Source organism: Meriones unguiculatus, chromosome 11 (genome assembly GCF_030254825.1).
Source record: "Meriones unguiculatus strain TT.TT164.6M chromosome 11, Bangor_MerUng_6.1, whole genome shotgun sequence".
NCBI classification, from domain to species: Eukaryota; Metazoa; Chordata; class Mammalia; order Rodentia; family Muridae; genus Meriones; species Meriones unguiculatus.
The window spans coordinates 38,667,012-38,682,129 of record NC_083359.1 but is presented as its reverse complement, the minus strand read 5'-3'; the positions used below and the strand labels follow the sequence as shown (position 1 = coordinate 38,682,129).

General features: G+C 44.5%; 1 protein-coding gene across 3 annotated transcripts in view; it reads right to left on the bottom strand.

The window, feature by feature from the left end:
* Fam234a (family with sequence similarity 234 member A) overlaps nt 1-15,118 on the bottom strand; it is a 36,688-nt gene that overhangs the window by 21,012 nt on the left and 558 nt on the right. The gene's annotated exons all lie outside the window — the stretch shown is intronic.

The following is a 15,118-nucleotide window of genomic DNA, read 5'->3' as shown; positions in this document are numbered from 1 at the left end:
AAGATGAGTGGGGGCTGTGGCTGTGGCTCAGTGGCACAATACTTGCCTAGTGTTTGAGAGGCCACAGGTTCAGTGTCCACCACTTAAATAATGATAAATGTGTGTTGCAATGGCTCAGTGCTAAAGGTGTTTGTGTACGAGCCTTATGAGCTGAGCTCAATCCCCAGAACACAGTGGAAGGAGAAAGACCTAATCTAGGAAGCACATCCTCTGTCTGTCGCTCATGCTCTGTGGCTTGTGCTTAAGTGAACACAACAACAACACAAGGTTGTGACAAGGGATGTGGGGTTGGAGAGTGAAAGACAGCCCATTTTATTATTTGTGATGCTAGAGACTGAAGCCAGGACTTTCCACACAGGAGCCAAGAGATTGCCAATGAGCCACACCTGTAGCCCTTAATTAATAAATTGCTTTTAAATTTAGTAAGAGGTTGGAGAGATGATTCAGTGGTTAAGAACACTGGTTGCTCTTCCAGAGGACCTAAGTTCAATTCTCAGCACCCACATGCTGATTCACAATCTATTACTCCAGTCACAGGGAACTTAATGCCCTCTCCTGGACTCCATGGGCACTTCGCGCATGTGGTACACAGATACACACGCAGGCAAAACACCCACACGCAATAAAACATAAACTTAAAAAAGATACATAAATGAATAACTCAATGATGACCCAGACAAGACAACTCTTCCTAGCAATTGAAGAGTGGAAGCAAAATGCAAAATGACCACAAGTTTAACATCGACACCATCTTTCTTTACACAGTGGGTTTGTACATGAGATCTTCCATCACATGAAACAAAGGGAGGGATGGGGAGAGGGAGAGAGAGTATGAGCTCACAGTCGTGCTGTAGGTGTAGCTTAGAGACACTGAGTACATGTTTAGCATGCTGCAAGCCATGTTTTTAATCCTGTTGTGACCTCCAAAAAGGAAAAGAGCAATGATTCCATGTTCCTTGGCCTCCATCTGGGGGCTGAGGTGAATATGAATGCTGTGCTGAAGTGGGCGAGCCTGTGAATACTGGCGCAGACAGGAAACTATTTGTATACAGCCTTGTAAACAAACAGCAGCAGAAAAAGAATTTACCGAGACAATTCGGCATCAGTTTTTGGAGCACTCCGCTAGGCATCTGGCATGGAAGCATTAATAGGGCTGCTGAAAGTATGCTAAGCAGCTTTTTCACTAAATCCCTGAGATAGAAAGAGGATTAAAGGTTCACTGTAGTCAAGACTATGAAACAAAACGACAGCAGGAAGTAGTGTAGAAATGGTTCCTTCTAAAAGGGTGAGGGAAGTCAGGCATGGCTGACCCATGTGATCACAGCACTTGGCAGGCATGGGCAGAAGGACCAGAAGGCTGTTCTTGTCAACACTACAAGTTTAAGGCCAACTGAACGCATAAAACCCATCTGGAAAATGCAAGAAAAGGCCAGGTGTGGTGGCACCTGCCTTTAATCCCAGCATTCAGAAAGCAGGTGGATCTCTGGTGAGTTCCGGATAGATTCCTCTATACAGTGAATTCCTGTCAACTACACAGTGTCTTAAAGGAGGGAAGGAAGGAAGGAAGAAAGGAAAAAAAGAAGGGAGGAAGGAAGAAAGGGGGGCGAAGAGCTGGGTAGGTAGGTCGGTCAGTAAAGGGCTAGCCAATCAAGTATGAGGACCTGAGTTTGATCCCCCTCCCCCCAGATCTATTTAAAAAGCTGAGCAAGCTTTGTAAGGCGAGCATGAGGGATGGAGGTGGAGTCAGGCAGACTCCTGAGGCGCACTAGCTAGCCAGCCTACTCAAAATGGAGACCAGGTCCTAGTCATGGTCTTTAAAAAGGTGGACGGTGGACAGAGCAACACTAGAGATTGACTTCTGGTTTCCATGCATACTCACACACACATGAACACATATGAGCACACACACGTATGGTAAACCTGTGAGGTGGCTCATGAAGCCAGGCTGAGGCAGGTGGGGGGAAAAATGTTAGAATGTTTCATCATTTCAATGCTTGTTTTATTTCCTTATTTGTGTCTAAATTATCTCCTTATTGGTATCTAATAGTTTAAGCTGTATGGAACATAAATGTATGACTGAATCCTTCCCACAGGTTCTGAATTTTGATTTATATTTCTATATATCTGAACTGTGCTTTTCTTTTTTAAGTTTATTATTGTTATGTGTCTAAACTCAGGCACACACATGGAGCATGTTTGGAAGTCAGAAGACAACTTTTTTTTTTTTAAAGATTTTTTAAAAGATCTATTTATTTATCTTATATAGATGAATGCTCTGTCTGCATGTACACCTGCATGCCAGAGAAGGGCATCAGATCCCAGTATAGACTGGTTGTGAGCTACCACGTGGGTGCTGGGAATTGAACCCAAGACCTCTGGAAGACCAGACAATGCTCTTAAATGCTAGGCCATCTCTCCATCCAGAAGACAACTTTTAAAACTTACTCTTTGGACTGGCTTGGACTGGAGAAATGGCTCAGTAGTTTAGAGCACTGATGCTCTTACAGAGACCGGAGTTAACAACTATCTCTGACTCCAGTTCCAGAGGATCCACTACCCTCTTCTGGCCTCCTTGGGCATTGCATGTGTGTGGTTCATAGACATACATGCAGGTAAAACACTCCTACACATTAAGAAAAGGAAATAAAAAGAAAAAAAAAAGACATGAGTGCACCTAGGTATGGTGGAAGAGAAAGTTTACTATAGATATGTGGGAGAGCTTAGCCAGAGACAGACACATCTAGAGGAGTACAGAGTGGACATGACCCTGAACCACGTGGGGAGGGGGAGGGGACAAGGGGGGACCAAGTACAGAGGCAAAGCTAACAAAGAGGTAGGTAACCAAAATGGCTGGATTATATAGGGAGGAGCCTCTGGGGGAAGGGCAGCCCAGTCCCTGAGCTGGTAAATTCAAGGTAAAGTTGGGGATACGCCAGCCACACCCTGTAACCGGGAGTGACTGAGGGCTGCTGGGAGAGCCTGGGAGCCAGGTCCTGTTTGATATGGTAAATAGGCACCTCAACAGCTAGTCCCAGGTCTGGGTTTGAAACGTAATACACATAAGTTTTTAAAAATTTAAAATTATATTTCATGTGTATGTTTTTTGTTTTTGTTTTGTTTTGTTTTTGAGACAGGGTTTCTCTGTGTTGCCTTGGCTATCCTGGACCCTGGACTGGCTTTGTAGACCAGGCTAGCCTCAAGCTCACAGAGATCTGCCTGCCTCTGCCTCCCTGAGTGCCGGGATTACAGGAATGGGCCAGCACTCCCAGCTGTGTATGAGTGTTTTGTTTTTGTTTTTTTTTTTTGCCTGTGTGCATTGCATGCATCATGTACTTGGGCCCAGAAGACTGTGTTGGATCCCTTGAAACTGAAGTTACAGAAGGTTGTGAGCTGCCATGTGGTTGCTGGAAATAAAACCTGGGTCTTCTGGAAGAGTAGCTGGTGCTTTGAAGCACTGAGCCATTTTTTCAGTCCTGTCATTTTTTTTAAAGTAACAAAACAAAACAAAAAACATAGGTGGGCACAGTGGCCCCCACCTGTAATCCCAGCACTCAGGGTGCAGAGGTAGGCAGACCTCTGTGAGTCTGAGGCCAGCCGGGTCTACAAAGCGGGTGGAGGTTAGCCAGGGCTACACAGAGAAACCCTGCCTTGAGAAACAGAAACAAAAAATGAGGCTGGGTGGTGGTGCTGTCAGTGGTGCACCTCCTTGATCCCAGTGCTTGGGAGGCAGAGGCAGAGGCATGAGGATCTCTGTGAGTTCGAGGCCAGCCTGGTCTACAGAGCTAGTTCCAGGACAGCCAGAGCTACAGAGAAACCTTGTCTTGAAGGAATCCCAACCCCCCCCCCCCACAAAAAAAAAAAAAAAAAAAAAAGAGAAAAAAATAGGAGGTTTCTTCTGTGGCTTCCAGAGTTTGAACTCAGGTTACCAGACTTGTGTGACAAGTACTTTTACTTGCTGAGCCATCCCCACCCCCCCCCTTTTTCTTCTTTCCTTCCCTCCTTCCTTTTAAATAAAGACGCTCACATAAGTTAGACTGGTCTATAACTGCCCATATAGTCAAGGGAGACCTTGAGCTCCTGATCTCCCAAGTGCTGTGAGGAAAGGCATGCCCACCACGCCCAGCTGAACTTTCCATTTCTGATATTGTCTCCGGAGAACACTGTGTAATTGGATCACAGTATGTGAGCTTTGAAGTGGCTTTTTTTTTCTACTCAGTATAATGAGGCCCACCCAAGTTGTCACAGGCATTAACCGTCTCTTCCTTTTAGGGCTGAGCAGGCCATGGTGTGAGTGCAGTAGTTTGCTCAGACACACTCAGAGGGCATTTGAGTTGTTTTTATTTTGAGCTATTACCAAAGAAGTCACATAACAAGTCAGTCCCGGGTTTCTAAGTTCTGGTGGACTAGCCACGTGGTCACAGGCCTCCTGACATCTCACCCTTGGCCATGCCCAAAGGCCACAGTCCTCATCCTAGATAAAGGCTGGCTTCACCGGGCTGTTTGTATATTGGAAGTCCATAACAAATGACTCACAGATAAAAGAGTAAATGAATTCTGCCTGGGATGTCTTTACGTTTAAAAATTCTCCATGGAAAGGAGCCAGTGGACAGAAACCTTGTGGGGTACTCAAGAGTAAAGTTAAAACTTCAGGGTGGGTGGGATGGTCCAATGGGTAAAGGCCCTTACATCGGCCAGGAGACCTGAGTTCAATCCCTGGAAGTGGAAAGAAAGAACAGACTTCACAAAACGTGTTTTTGACCTCCACATGTGTGCCATGGTACATATGCTCCTATTACACACACACACACACACACACACACACACACACACACACTTTTTCTCTCTCTCTAAATAGATACAAGACTTAATTAGCTTGCCTACTAATTATTAATAACTTCCAAGGCTTAAAAGTCTTTTTAAAAAGTTTTATTTATTTTACGTGTATGAGTGTCTATCTGGATGTATGTATGCATACCATAGAGTGTAAAGCCCATGGAGATCGAAAAAGGGTGTCCCTGAGTCTTTGGAACTGGAGTTACAGATAATTGCAAGCTGCCATGTGAGTTCTGGGACCAGAACTTGGGTCCTCTGCAAGAGCAAGAGTTGATGGTTTTTTGTTTGGTTGGTTGGTTTTTTTGAGACAGGATTTCTCTATGTTGCCTTGGCTGTCCTGGACTCACTTTGTAGACCAGACTGGCCTTGAATTTACAGAGATCTGCCTGCCTCTGCCTCCCTGAGTGCTGTGCACCCCCGCTGTTTGGTGGCTGTCCTGGAGCTCACTCTGTAGACTAGGCTGACCTCAAACTCACAGAGATCTACCTGCTCTGCCTCTAACTTCTGGGATTAAAGATGTGCACCATCACAACTGGATTTATCACCAAAATTAAAAAGTAACTAAGATAAATACTTTATGAAAGATATTGTGATTTTTTAAAATATATATTTTTAAAAATTTTATGTATTTAAGTATTTTCCCTGCATGCATGTTTGCTTGATACCCACAGAGGCTAGAAGAGGGCGTTGGATCTCCTGAAATTGGAGTTGCAGTATTGCTGAGCTACCATGTGGGTGCTAGGAACGGAACCCAGGTCCATATAAGAACAGCAAGTGTGAGCTGGAGAGAGAGCTCAGAGAGTAAAGAGCACTGGCTGTTGTTCCAAAGGTACTGAGTTCAATTCCCAGCAACCACATAACTACATAACCATCTATAATGTTCTGGCCTGCAGGCACACATGCAGGCAAAATAACGTACACTGAACCGTCTCTCCAGATCCACTGTGATCTTTCTTTATAAGTTTCTGTTCTGACAGAATACGGAAGAACCAAGCGCTGGGGAAGACTCTAGGTCCAAATCAAATCAAATCAAATCATGTTACTTATCTGTAAAATGCACCTGAGCCAGACAGATGGAGAAAGGCAGCTTTCCTTCCCTCAGTAAAAAACAATGAATGATGGCTAGCACTTGTTTCTCACTGTCTGGGCTGAGTTTCTAAGTGCAAACTACACGGCTCCATTGTGTGCTGTAGCGGAGTAATGGTCAGTGACAATTCTTTTCCCACTGGGTTAGGGGGTGGATGTTGTAGGGCAGGGTCTGTCTCTGTCCTGAGGTACAGACTGGCACCCTTGTGAGGCTGGGCACATCAGGACCACCTACAGTGATGGTTATGCACTCCGACCTGCACGCAGACTAGGGCATGTAAAGGCTCGCAGGCCGAGAAAATAAAGTTGGCCTCCGATGAACACACACTGTGCAACAAACAACTTCCTGTATAAGACGTCTGGTTTTGTGCAACACTACCATCCAGGTGCAAGGGAGTCAGGACAACACTACACTATTTTTACAATATCTTTGAATGCATGAATTAGTTCAAAACAAAATATAATAAAAAAGCAAAGAAAAAAACAAAAGGAGGTGGAGTCAGAGGTTCACAGGGGTTCAGGAGAAAGAAGCAACTGCCCTGGGCACCTTAGCCAATGCTTCCAAGCCCCCATCCTATGAAGTTGTTTTGCTCAAAAGACAGAAACCTTTTGTTCTGCTTTGCTTGTGCATGGAAGAATATCGTTAATGGAGGAGTTTTTCAGAAACTCAGGGACTTAACTCCAAGAGCAGCCAAGCCACTGGCCTGCTGCAATTCTCTTTCTCAGAATAATTACTGGCTTCTTGAAAGCCACCCTCTGCAGTCACTTCCCTTTTCTGAGTGGGTAAAAACAATACAGCCTAACTCACCAATAACAAGACCCCAAAAACTCAGGGTGGAGAGCAAAGGCCACAGTTCACCAAGGATCACTCAGGCTAGACCATGGTGACAGCTTAAATATTGAAACGACAGCTGGTCCTTTTATTGCTAAGCACCCCACACACAGAGTTTAACTCCTTGCTGCAGAAAGGGTGAGTGCAGGCTTCACTTGGAAAGGAAAGTCTTTGAGAAATGAAAGGACTGTTGAGAAATTCCTTTATGGCATACATAAAATAAATCCCTAAGGACTTTTTTGGTGGGACTCTACTCAGACATCAACAAATAAAGGTAGCTATTAAAGGTCTCAAGAGCAAACAAAACCAAAGCCAGCCAGTTTATATTTCACTCAGCTTGCAAACAGGCTCCAAGAGACTGGCTCAAGAGATCTGTTCATCCCTGCCAGGAAGGTGTTAATGTTTTCCTTTGCTATGGTCATTAAAAATACCTGGAGCACTAGACAAAGCTTCACAAGGTCTGGCTGCCAAGAAAACCAGCTATGGATGCCAGGTCAGGGAAACTGAGCCCGGCACCGATCGCAACACACTGCAGAGTCTATACCGACAGCCAAAGTCAGGACATTTGGTGATTAGAAAAACAAGACCAGGAATGGGGATAAACATTTATAATCCCAGCACTTGGGAGATAGGGGTAGGAAGCTCAGGATCAGCCTCAGCTTCAAAGCAAGTTCCAGGCTAGCCAGAGCTACAGGAGACCCTGCATTAAAAGCAAAACAGTCAGCCGGGCTGTGGTGGCGCACTGCTTTTATTCCAGCACTCCTGGGAAGCAGAAGCAGCAATCTCTTTGAGTTCAAGGCCAGCCTGGTCTGCAGAGCAAGCTCTAGGATAGTCTCAAAACACCAAAACTAAAACAAAACAAAATCAGAACCAAACCAAACAAACAACCCCAAACGAACAACAGCCAAGTTTGGTGGTGCCACCTTTAATCCCAGCACGGAGGCAGAGGCCAGCCTGGTCTACAAGAGTCTAGGACTATCAGAGCTTTGTTACACAGAGAAACCCTGCCTCAAAAAACCAAAACAAAATAAAACAACAACAACAAAAAACCAAACAGAAGCTGCCAGTTTAGGATTAGGACTAAATTATTTCTCCTCCTCCTCCTTCTCTTTCTTCTGGCACTTTTTATTATGCATTTATGCAAGGCAGCAATTACAAAATCAAAACATCATGTAACTCAGCAAGCTCTGAAGATACTGTCTTGCAGTACTAAATATCCAACTTAACTTTATTTTTATTTATTTATTTAAAGATTTATTTATTTATTATGTATACAGTGTTCCGTCTGCACAAAAGCCAGCACATAGGCCAGAAGAGGGCATCATTACCGATGGTTGTGAGCCACCATGTGGTTGCCGGGAATGATGACCAGGCTGGCTTCAAATTCACAGGGATCCTCCTGCCTCTGCCTCCTGAGTGCTGGGATTAAAGGAGTATGCCACTACATCTTGCTATTTATTTAGTTATTTATAAATTTTTAGGTATTTGTTTCTTTTTAAGACAAGAGTCTCAATGTGTATCCTTGGCTGGCCTCCAGCTCACTATGCAGATCAGATTAGCCTTGAAGTCACAGCCCAGCTGCTTCCACCTCCACCTTCCAAGGTGGGATTAAAGGTGACTGACCAAGAAGTGCTAAAATTACATGTGAACAAAGAATTGTTTTAAAATACATTTCTTAGCAACTTATTGTCAGGGCTGGAGAGACGACTCCACAGTTAAGAGCACCTGTTGCTCTTCCAGAGGGCTCAGGTTCCATTCCCAGCACTTACAGCTCACAACCACCTGTAACTCCAGTTCCAGGAGATCCAACTCTCTCTTCTGTCCTTCATGGGCACCAGGAACTCATATGGTGCACAAACACACACACACAAAAAGCACTCAGGTACATAAAACAAGTAAATCTAAAAACTATGGCAGAGAATAACTAAGAATGACCTGATGTTGATTTAGCCTACCAGTGCACACTCATGAACATGGGCAAATATGCACATACATGTACAAAACATATAATACACACACACACACACACATTGCAATACTAGGGACTGGGGATTGAAACTAGATAAGCAAGCATCTAATAAGCAACACCCCAGCCCTATGGTATACATACATCATATAAGGAGGGGAACAAAATATGCGAGCTTGAAATAAGCTAGTTCCTATGACGGCTTTTCAAGCTAATTATCCCCCATCGCCACAGACTATAAGGAAACTAGACTCTGTCCATGGGGTTGCCACACCTGTCCTCCAGCAGTACAGTGGCTATCATGAGCTGAGTAAAAGCGTGGATTGTGGAGAAGGACAATAAAATTGTGCAATAGCTTGTACAGCTCATAAACATGGTAGGCGCCGAAAGAAAATAAAATACGCTTCCCCTTTCCGGAAGGGCTCCAAGTTTCTAAACCATACACAATTGAATATAAAAAAATGAACTGGATTCTGTTTGCTTCATAGTTATGGAAGGTTTGAAATTCCCAGGTCAGACAGAACAAAAAACAGGCAAAGGCAATTCTACTGATACCTGAAAGTAAAGGATCACAGTGTGTGTGTGTATGTGTGCGCGCGCACACACGCACACACGCACACGTTTCTGGGTAGTACTAGGTATGAAATCCAGGACCTTCTGCCACTCAGCTATACCCCAGCTATGTTTTTCTGTATGTGTGTGCATGTGTGTACATGCATGTGGAGGCCAGAGGTCAACACTGAAGATTTTACCTTCTTTCTCTTTCTAAAGTCCAAACTTCTTATCTTAATTTCACATGTGTTAGAGTTTCGCCTGCATGCATGTCTGTGGGAGGGTATTGGACCCTCTGGAACTGCAGGTACAGACAGTTGTGAGCTGCCATGTAGGTGCTGGGGATTGAACCTGGGTCCAATCCTCTGGAAGAGCAGTTGGTGCTCTTAACCACTGAGCCACCTCCCTAGCCCCTTACTTTATTTCTTGAGACAGGTACTCTCACTGAGCCTGGAGCCAGACTGACTGTACAGTGAGCTCCAGGGATCAACTTGTCTCTGCTTCAGAAACACTGAGGCTACAAGCACGTGCGCCGCGACACTTAGCCCTTTACCCAGGTGCTGGGGACTCAACCTCACCTTCTCATGCCTGCACAGCAAGTACCTTAACGTCTAAGCCACCTCCCAAGTCCACTGTTCCTTTGTAGTCCAGGCTTGAATTCCTGATTGTAGTCCTACCTTGAATTCCTGATTGCCTCTACCTCCCAAGTGCTGGAATTTCAGGCCTACACCACTAGGCTAAACTCAAACATTCTTTTAAGCAAAATGTCAATGAGCAAAGGAAATCAGCCCAAAATTAAACACTTGGACCTCAAACACAGTTTATTCATGTATGTTGGTGTACTACATTACTGCCTTAGTGTTCGCAGAAGCCAGAAAAATTGCAACAGATCTTCTGTTAACTGGAGTTACAGACTGCTATGAGCTACCGCATAGGCGCTACAGTATCCCATAAGCCACACAGTGAACCCTTAAATACCATGGAAATGGGCACAAGCATTTAAGGAACATGTCTCTGGATAAAAAGATAACTCAGTTATCCTGGTATCAAGATAATCTTGTTCTAGAGTCTACCATCACCAGTCTTACAGCAAGTGTGACTAAATGCTTGTCCCTAAGCTACATGGGACACACACAAATAATTTAAAGATATATTTGCATCTGGGCATGATGGCACACATCAGTAATTGAAGCACCTCTCTCTCACACACACACATATATACACACACAGACACAGGATCACAGGAGGCTTAAATTCACCCTGGGCTACTTAGCAAGACCTTGTGTTTTGTTTTCTTTTGTTTCAACAGAATTTCTCTGTGTAACAGAACCCGGGCTGTCCTGGACTGGATTTGTAGATTCATAAAGATCTACCTGCCTCTGCCTCCCAAGGGCTGGAATAAAGGCATGAGCCACCTCGCCCAGCCAGTTTAAAAAACAAGAAAAGCTGGGTGTGGTTTGAACACACCTTTAATCCCAGTATTTGGAAGGCAAGGGCAAGTGGATCTCTGAGTTCAAGACTGGCCTCAAATTCAGAGAGTTCCAGGATAGCCAAGGCTGCACGGAAAAACCGTGTCTTGGAAACCAAAACCAAAACCAAAAAAAGAACAAAGAATGTCTTTTACACTGCATGGCCTGGGCCACCTCCAAGTCTGGTCCCTGCATTCTAACTTAACTGCATTCAAACAGGAGGTGTTTGAGAGAGACACCCACAAAAACCAACCAGGCAGCACTGGGTTTTCTAGCTGAGCCAAGCAGATGTGAGACAAAGATAGTTGTTCAGTTGTTTACAAGGAACAAGTGTTGACTCCATCCACAAAGCATAAGACAAAACAATGGACAGAGCCTCAAATTTCTCAAATTTTAAGGTCATGGTTCCCTGACAAAAAAAGGATCACAGCACATAATGACCGTATTCAGCTCAGAAGAAAAACCGTCTCAGATAAGTCTTATAGATTAGCCCAAGGAATAAACTTTTCTTCCCCCTGAAGTCTAGATTAGATTTATTTCCTGCAATTCCCCTACAAATCAGTGCTATTCCTCTTTCATTCCTATATTTAGTAGGGGACTGTTAGGCTAAGTTAAAACTCTACTTTTACATTAATTTACTTAATGCTTTGCAACAATTTACTTCTTATCACTAATTTTTGTTGTTTGCTTCCAGTTTGTTTGCATGTTTTTTTACATAGGCCCTCATAACCCAGGCTGGTCTTCAATTTGCTATGTATCAGAGTCTGACCTTCAACTTCTGAGCCTCATGCCTGTATCTCCCAAATGCTAAGATTATAGGCCTATGCCACCATGCCTGCTGACCACATCATTTTTTAAAAAATTCATAATGTATATCTACACAGAGAACACCAGCTCTGTAAATCAGCTACTAAGACCGAGTGAAGTCAACAGATAGCCAGTAATTTTCATCTATGAACTAGCACACTTGTTCAACCTATGACCTGACCATTCTAAAATTCACTCCACTTAAGAGATAAGTCGCCCTGCAGACTATCAAAGCAGACGCTGAGACTTATGGCCAACTGTTGGGCAGAGTACATGGAATCTTATGTAAGAAGTGGGAAATAGTAAGAGCTGGAGAGGACAGGAAACCCACAAGGAGAGCAACAGAACCAGAAAATTTGAAGGGTTCTTACCAGAGACTCATACTCCAACCAAGTACCAGGCATGGAGATAACCTAGAACACCTGCACAGATGTAGCACATGACAGTTTAGTGTCCATGTGGGTTACATAGTAATGGGAAGAGGGACTGCCTGTGACATAATCTGATTGGCCTGCTCTTTGATCACCTCCCCCTAAGGGGGGGAGCAGCCTTACCAGGCCACAGAAGATGACAATGCAGCCACTCCTGATGTGATCTGATAGACTAAGATCAGAAAGAAGGAGAAGAGGACCTCCCCTATCAGTGGACTTGGGGAGGGGCATGCATGAAGAGGGGGTAGGAGGTTGGGATCGGGAGGGGAGGAGAGAGGGGCTCATGGGGGGGATACAAAGTGAATAAAGTATAATTTTAAAAAAAGTTAAAAAAAAAAAGAGATAAGTCACCTTAACTGTCTGCATCTACTTTCTGGTTATTTAGCTAGGAGTCAGTATTTTGCTAGTAGTGCATGCACCTGTGTGTGTGTGTGTGTGTGTGTGTGTGTGTGTGTTACAGCATGGCAACCTAAGTTCCATGAAGGAGTTTACAAATGAGACCTGCAATATGTGTGTGGATTTCAAGATCAATCTTGAGTGAGCTACATGGTGGTTTCTGGAATACTTAAGAAGCCCTGTGGATTCTAACTCATCTGTCTTGTCAACCTAGCCCCTCTTCTTTAAACTTTTTACTTCATTTTACTTATTGAGTGTGTACTTGTACATTGGGCACATGGGTGCTATAGCAGAGCATGTGCAGAAGCCAGAGAAGAATTTGCAGGAGATGGTTCTTTCCTCATACCCTCTGGGACCTAGGGACCAAAGTCAGATCATCGGGCTTAGGGGATGGGACCTTCACCTGCTGAGCCATCTCAACAGCCCTAAGCCCTCCCTCTCATGGTGACCACTTAGGTTATATTTTAAAAGCTCTCCCTGTGATTTCTGGAGCTTTCTCAAATGTTCCAAAAATATCTCCTGGTCATGTTACTCCTCTTACAATCCTAGGATGACTCATCGCCACTTCAGAACAAAGTCAACACCTTGCTTACCTCCAGGGCTTCCCATCCCTGGTTCCTGTCTGTCTGTCTGTCCAGTGTCATCTTCTCCAGGTGTCATATCCACTATTTGTCCCCATCATACTACTGCTCTGCACTTGTCCCTTCCTCTACTTGCTCCTCATGTTATCTGCAAAACCCAAATGGACCCAGACTCTACTGGAACACTGCCTATGACGCTTTACCTCGTGTGGCTTAGGATGCCTCTCACACTGCTCTGGGTCCTCTCCCCAGGGATTTCCAGAAATTCAAGAGCACACACTTATCATTGCTTCCCTCCGCACCACCCAAGAAAAGCAGAGTGGTCGCTGGCAAAAAACGCATAGATTTGAGCACACACATGTCTGAATAAATGTCCTTGATATGATCATCAGCCTCTCTTGGGAGAGTTATTTACTAACTTTTCTAACATGTGTGTTCATTAACACACATGAGCTATTTACCAACATGCGAATTCATTAAAAAAATATGTCCAGGATCAGAAGACTTTAAATGTCAACTATAAACACAAGATGTCAATTGGATGTAACAACCCCTGTGCCTTCTTTACATTACTATGGCCATGCTTTTGTCTGTAAGACCTCTTCCATTTTCAACAGGGAAGTTTGCCTTTCCAAGTGCTTTAACACCATCCTGGGGCTGGGCAAAGCTCCATGCCAGACCTGCTGACTAGTCCTTCTCACAGAAATTAAAGCTCATGTGAATGCTGGGTGCAGAACTTCAGCTGCAATTAGAGGAAGCTGACACTCCTTTTCCCCCCACATGTGTGGTCAGGAGCAAGCTTTTAAAACATAATCACAAGGGGCTAGAGAGTTGATTCAGAGGTCAAGAGTACTTGCTGCTCTTACAGAGGACCCAGGTTCAATCCCCAGCATCCACACGGTGGTTCACAACCATCTGTAAGGCCACTTCTAGGGATCCAACACCCTCTTCTGACCTCAACAGGCACCAAACATGCCCATAGTGCACATACATACATACATACAGGCAAAGCAGTCATACACATAAAATAATTCTTAAAAAATTCACAAGCTGGTCTTGGTAGCACATTTCTGAAACCCCAATACTTAAAAGAGCAAAGAGGCTCACCACAAGTTTGAGGCTAGCCTGATCTACATCATGAGTTCCAGGCCAACCAGGGATACAAAGCAAAACTTGTCTTAAAAAAAAAACAAAAAAACAAAAAAACTCCATTCCCAAAAAAAAAGAGTTGGGGAGCTGGGGTGATAGCTCAGTTAGTAGGGCTCTGGAATGGTGACACGAACAAGTCCAGCACTGGAGAACTGGTGACAAGAGGGTTCCCTGGAACCCAAATGGTGGAGGGAGAGGCCCTAAACTACAGCTTGTCTTCTCTGGCATATGTACAGGTGCCCTCCCACTTGCCGGCACACACACGAATGTCACATACTCTGCTGTGCCTACTCCCTTTGCAGTAATACAAAAAATAATGTGGAGAGGGTGTCAGACTTCCAAAACTGGGTCCCAAAAAGTATAGCGGTTTCCATCTCCCCTCTTCCCTTACACAGAACTCCTTGGTAGGGAAGACGGCTACCAACAGAAAGCGAGAAAGATTCAAGAGGCACTGAGGATTCCTGCCCCCGGTCTTCTGAGTCAGCTATCTTGGATTTACAACCTTCCACCAGGTAAGAGGCACCGTGCCATCAACTAGGTAGCCTACATTCCCAACCCACAGAAAGTGTATCAATCATAAAGGTGGTTTCATTTCGTGCTCTCAAACTCAAGAGTTCTTAGGTCTCAGCCTCAACTTCTGGGAATACAGGTACGCACTACTACACCTACCATAAAAAGTGTTTTGACCCATTAAACTTCGTGTTTATTTGTTACAAAGCAACAGTTAAGCAACAGGAGGAGGAGGCAAAGAAGGAGGAGTAAGAAAAATGCCAGCACAGAAGAAACAACAGATAGCTCAGCGGATTGGTGACCACCTGCAAATCCAGCACTTGAGAGGCTAAGGCAGGAAGATAGTTTCCATTTCAAGGCAGCAGGAGGAGGCGTTGCCGCATTGAAAGAACAGCAGAGATTAGAGCTCTGAGAGTACAGGACTAAGGCATCCCATCACCACTCTTGACCTTAGGCACTCCACAGCCTTGGCCCTGAACCTGAAGAACATGAACTGATTTTCTTCA